The sequence below is a fragment of the Diabrotica undecimpunctata genome, unplaced genomic scaffold, assembly GCF_040954645.1.
Source record: "Diabrotica undecimpunctata isolate CICGRU unplaced genomic scaffold, icDiaUnde3 ctg00001305.1, whole genome shotgun sequence".
In the NCBI taxonomy this organism is placed as follows: domain Eukaryota; kingdom Metazoa; phylum Arthropoda; class Insecta; order Coleoptera; family Chrysomelidae; genus Diabrotica; species Diabrotica undecimpunctata.
The window spans coordinates 1-6,348 of NW_027312137.1; positions in this window are offsets into that span (position 1 = coordinate 1).

The window sequence follows — 6,348 nt, forward strand, 5'->3', positions numbered from 1 at the left end:
CGCGCTATCTCAGAGTATACATAGAAAAATTATTTGCATCTGACAGGACTGATGATGACCTATATGGAGAAGGAGAAACAGGTCCTTCAATCCTTAAATCGGAGATAGAAGATGCCATTGCAGCACTAAAAAATAATAAGTCAACAGATCCGGACAATGTACCCTGCAAAAATATTAAAGATCCTATGTAAATCAGACAAACAGTTCCTTGATAATCTAGTTGTACTTTTTAACAACATATATAATAGCGGTAAAATTCCGGAGAACTGGCTACAGTCAACATTTATTACAATCCCGAAGAAACTACCGGCTTATAAGCTTGATCAATCATGTCACTAAAGCGTTCACTAAGATCATTTATAGAAGAATATATGATAAATGTGAGTCAAATATCGATATATCGCAGTTTGGTTTTCGGAAAGCACTTGGAACTAGAGAAGCAGTTTTCGCTCTCCAGGTGCTTATACAGAGGTGTAGAGACGTTGATAAGGACGTGTATTTGTGCTTTGTGGATTTTAGAAAAGCATTTGACAATGTCAATCATGAACAATTGATGGATATTCTGCAAAAGACAGGTATTGACGACAAGGACATTCGAATTGTGGCAAACCTATAGTGGGGTCAAGCAGCAAGAGCAAAAATTGGCAACGAACTCACTGGAAGGGTGCAGATCAAAAGAGGTGTCCGTCAGGGGTGTAACTTATCCCCACTCCTATTCAATATTTATACCGAGGAAATATTTAACTAATGTATGGAAAATGCAAATGAGCAATATAAGAAATACCGACGACACGGTTATCCTTGCCAGTACCATAGACGAATTACAACAGGTAACGGAAAGAGTTTATTCAGTTAGTGAGGAATACGGCCTGAGCCTCAACTTCAAGAAGACAAAGTGGATGCTGATAAGCAAAAAGCAACAACCTGCTCGACAATTACGGATAAGTAACATACTAGTAGAATCTTATGTGTACCTTGGCACCAACGTAAGTGCAAAATGGGAAAAGGCCACAGAAATTAGGGCGAGAATATAACGAGCTAGAGCAGCATTTAAAAATATGAAAAAGCTCCTCATAAGCAAGGGTTTGTCTCTTCCCTTAAAACTACGTCTAGTTACGATAGTACGATATGATATAGAGGCCTGGACGCTGACAGAGACGCTCACGAGAAAACTAGAAGCATTCGAAATGTGGGTGTACCGACGCATTCTTCGTATATCCTGGACCGAACATGTCACCAACATAGAGGTACTCCAAAGAATCGGAAAGGAGAAACAAATCGTGAGCATAATCAAACAAAGAAAGCTTGAATATCTAGACCACATATTGAGACACGATAAGTACCGTTTACTGCAATTGATTGTCCAGGGGAAAGTAGACAGTAAGCGAGGGCCAGACAGGAGAAGACACTCGTGGCTCCAAAATCGGCGGAAGTGGTTCGGGCTCACATCGGTCGAACTATTCAGAAGCGCTGCAAACAAAATCAGAATTGTCATGTTGATAGCCAACGTTCGCAACGGACAGGGCACTTAAAGAGAAGAAGAAGTTATAATAATAATGTTTTCAATTAAACTTCTTTTAAAAATCTTAGTTTTTTTATTTTTTCCTTTACTTATTTAGTACAAGAGTAGGTAGGTACTTAATTTATTTAGTGCCTAATTTTTATTACTTGTTAAAGTACTTAAGTCGTTTTTCTCGAGGCATTTTAGAGAGTATTGTGTCATATAATTTGTTCTGCCTAGCAGATATAAAAGTTTACCAATGCAGTTGAATTGTTTTTATGCATCTCATAATTTGGTAAGAGTGGTGGTTAATGCGTTTTTCCTTACACAAATAAAGTGTCTGTGTGTAGAATAAATTGTTTTGCCTTATTTTGTATTTTGACCAAAAAACGCAACTTATTTTTATTTATATCTATCATTCTAGTTTCTAAACTGACCGTAGGTAAAGAGTTTAAAAATTTTGACATACCGTTATTTTTAATATCGAGATAAGAGTAAAATTGAATTTTTAATGAATTTTTTTCGTAAAATTATAACTTTAATTGGCTCTCCTGTAAAGTTTAAAAAATGGCGCTTTAAGTGTTGTGCTTTTCCACCGTCGATATGCATACATTTTAGATTTTAGGTGTAGTTATTAAATATGAATTTTAAAATATTTTAAATAGGTATCATCAAATGATGCTTAATGTATTTAAAAGTTCTGCATCAATCTAGCCTTTCTATTTTTTTATTTTAACGAATTCTTTATTTCACATTTCTCGGTAAATCCAATGTTGATATTAAATATAGAACCATAGTTGAACAAAAAAAATTAAATCTGCTGTAATAAAAAAGTGTAATTTTTCAAAAAAGAGTTGTTTGTTAAATTTTTTAGTATCTGAATAAATATTATTTCATAAAAAAGACTGATTATATATTAGCTTATCTTCAATGTCGGGTATCCAAATCTAAACTTATGCAGTGCGTGTAAATATTCTCTCGCGAAGAAGTTTCAGTGAATCGATTATAATATCATTGATAACTTATTCAAGAGAATAAGTTATCAATGCGATTATAATATTAATAAGAAAATGATTACTACTAAAAGTGGTTAAATATTATCAACTTTTCTGTAAAGATTTTATAAAACATTTGAAAACCAAGCAGGATATTTTTCTCTCTTCGGGTATTACTCGGGACTTTATCAAAATGTTATAGGTAAAAATTCTATTTGTATTTTTACTTAAATATATGCTTAAATATATTTAATAAATGCAAAAACATTAAGAAATATTAAATACAGTAAAGTATAATAACAATTTTTATAAAATGGGAGGTTTACTTATGTGTGAATATTATCGAATATTAAATAAATAGAATCGACATGTAATAAACTGCGTGGTTTGGCTGGATAGCTTCGTAATATCATCCAATTGCTAAGAGTTAAGGTATTTTTAAGTTTAATTGTTGGTTCAGGACTCAGGTTTGTTTTAATGTCAAATAGTAAAGAGAAAATTTTTAAACATCTTCACACACAGATGTCTACGTTTATTCATTTTACCAATTAAATTTAAAAGTGAATCCTTACAATTAACAAAATGTTTGCACTGCAGAACGTGTTTTAAGAACACCCAATACATCAGTCGTTAAGTATTGCGTACTTGTCGTCCTTGTTAATACCTCGTCTGATCTGAGTAGAGACGAAGTGAGAGAGATGGCAGCCTTGCTAAGGGGGGTGTGGTTTTCCCAATGAATGTGTGGGAAGAAGAATGGGAATCGGGTGCACCAGGATAAATGTAATGTCTTAACTGGCGGTTCCATTTGTTGAAGTCTGTAGTGACATAGGAGAGTTGGATGTCGACCGTCCCAGAGTGGCGACAAGACGAAGTATCAAAGGTCTAACTCCCGTCGGGCATATTGTTCTGGAAGAACTTGGTTAGGGTAATAGAAACCCAACATTACCCACGGCACAGATGTCTATAGGCATACTTTTTTTCTTCTCTGTAAAAATATAAAGCAAATCATGCCAATCTAACAAGGTTCATCAATGCCATTTATTGGACCGGAACATATAGAACTTCTTCTTCTTACGATGCCTATCCGTTCCGGATGTTGGCGATCAACATGGCTATCCTAACTTTGCTTGCTGCTATTCTGAATAGTCCGGTTGTCGATGTATTAAACCACTTTCTCAGGTTTTGAAGCCAAGATATTCTTCTTCTCCCTGGTCCTCTCTTACCAAATACCTTGCTCTGAAGAATGAGTTGCAACAAGCCGTATCTCTAACGCGCTATCTCAGAGTATGGCCAAGATATTCTAGTTTGCGCTCTTTAGTGGTGTTAATAATTTCGCATTCCTTGCCTATTCTACGTAGGACATCAACATTAGTCACACGATCCACCCATGAAATTCTTAAAATACGTCTGTAACACCACATCTCGAATGCCTCGAGTTTTCTTAAAGAAGCTTCGGAAAGTGTCCAGGCCTCGACTCCGTATAATAACGTAGAAAATACATAGCATCTAATGAGAGAGATTTTGGTAGCAAGTGGTAAATCGTGACTTCTGAAAAGAGACTTCATCATTATGAACGCCGATCTCGCTTTTCCTATGCGTTGTTTTATTTCACTGGAGTGATCCCATTGGCTGTTAATGTTGGTACCAAGGTATGTGTAGCTGTCCACTCTGTCAATTGGATGTTGGTTAATCAAAAGCTGTGTATTTAATAATTCGCGCTTACTGACTACCATGTTCTTTGTTTTCTTCGTATTAAGATCAAGTCCGTGTTCTCTACTTATATCTGATATACGCGACATTATTCTTTGCAAACCGTCCAGACTGTCTGCAAAAACTACTGCGTCGTCGGCATATCTAATGTTGTTTAGACGTATTCCGTTGACTAATACGCCTTCTTGTAGTTCGCCTAGCGCTTGCTACATATAGAACACTCGGACCAAAACAAAGACAGGAAAAATGTCAAAACCGTAGGTCTGCTAACAGAGTACTGTAAGCTCAATTGGCAGTTAAAGCTGATGGGATTGGCAGTTGATGACCTATGCAGATTCTGTCACCTAGAAGAAGAAACAGCAGAGCACACTTTTTTAGTTTGACAGTCTGGAAATGTGCGGTTTTTTACATTGGACGAAGAAAAATCACCGGCAAAGAGCTATCTGGAAGATTTTCTGAAAATTATTAAACCTTATAAAAAGGATTAGGCTAGATTATTATAATCTAGGACTGAAAGACCACAATAAATCTGAGAAGGTCGCAATAGAATAGACTTGCTTCGTACCTGATCTTCATCCAACAAAACGATTAGAAATAAACTTATTGACGTAATAACCATCAAATAAGTACATTATATTCCAAGTTTTTGAATTTGGATGTACAATATAAAGTGACACAAAGTTAGAGTGACCTACAATGAATAGTACCTACAAAAATTACTTCAGAGCAATAAAATCTCAGTCGTATTTATACTGTTCTTTGTAATTTGAAGTCTTAGTCTGTAATATAAAAATGAATCGCAAAATGTGTTGGTAAGCGCATAACTCAACAACGCATCTACCAATCTTAACAACTATTTTTTTAAAATGTTCCTTGAAGTCTATGGGTGGTTTTATGGCAAGAAAAATTCGAGTAATTTCCGGAAAAACTCTAAAACAGTCCTTTTCTTTTTCCCATACAAATATTTTCTAACTAAATTTAGAGTCAATTTGTTATTCAATAAAGTTTATATTAAATTACAAGTGCTCACTTTTGTCTAAACAATGTAGGTGTGTTCCTTTTAATAAATTCCACAGGAGGTTGCAAAATATGACGAAAAAACAACTTTATTTTTACACTCCGTATATGGGTAAAACATTGACATTTCCCAGAAAACATTAATACAGTTATTAGTTAAAAATAAATCTGCAATGATCTTTTTTCCATAAATAAATAAAATCTTTTATAAATAAATACTTAAATAAATAAAAATGAAATTTTTCCATAAATATTTTTCCCATACAAAAATATTTTCTAACTAAATGTAGAGTCAATTTGAACTTTATTGCTATTCAATAAAGTTTATATTAAATTACTAGCGGACCCGACAGACTTCGTTCTGTCAAATAGATTTGGAATGTGGCAGTTTATTTCTTTAATTCTCCTGAACAGAACCGTCATGCGTCACCATGATGATAGGGTGGTGTGTGAGGGTCAGCTCGAGTGACCTAAGTATCTTCGCTTCAACGAATTTTGGCCACCCTTTTGGAAACACTGTCGACACTTCGTCTTCTTTGATGGCTCTACCTCTTATTATGTGCCGTACATTTTCTTTCCAGGCAACTGAAGGCCTTCCCTTTCTTCTTCGTTGTTGCGGTATGTAATTTAAAGCTTTCTTTGGCCATCTATCTTCATTTATTCGCTTCAGGTGACCATACCACACTAGTTGTCTCGTTTCAATTCTGTCTCCACTGGAATATACAGTATTTGTCCTCCTTCTAATATCTTCATTCCTGATATGATCTTCTTTAGATACACCACATGTTCTCCTTAGAAAATCCATTTCTACTACTTCTATTCTTTTTTATCTTTTTTCGTGATCTGCCCCATAATTCATAATAGGCTCTACCAAGGTTCGATAGATTGTCAATTTCGTTTCTTGTCTAATATCTTTAGACCATAGTAGAGAGTTTAGAATGTTTACGGCTTTTTTTCCCTGCTGCGTTCTGTCTTCGATATTATAGATCTGAGATATTTATATCGATTGCATGTTTTTGTGTTTTTAATTTCTAACTCTGGATCTTCTTCATCATCTTTTATTTTAAGATACTCTGTCTTTGACATATTCATATTGAGGCCCCATTTTCCATATTCTTTCTTTAG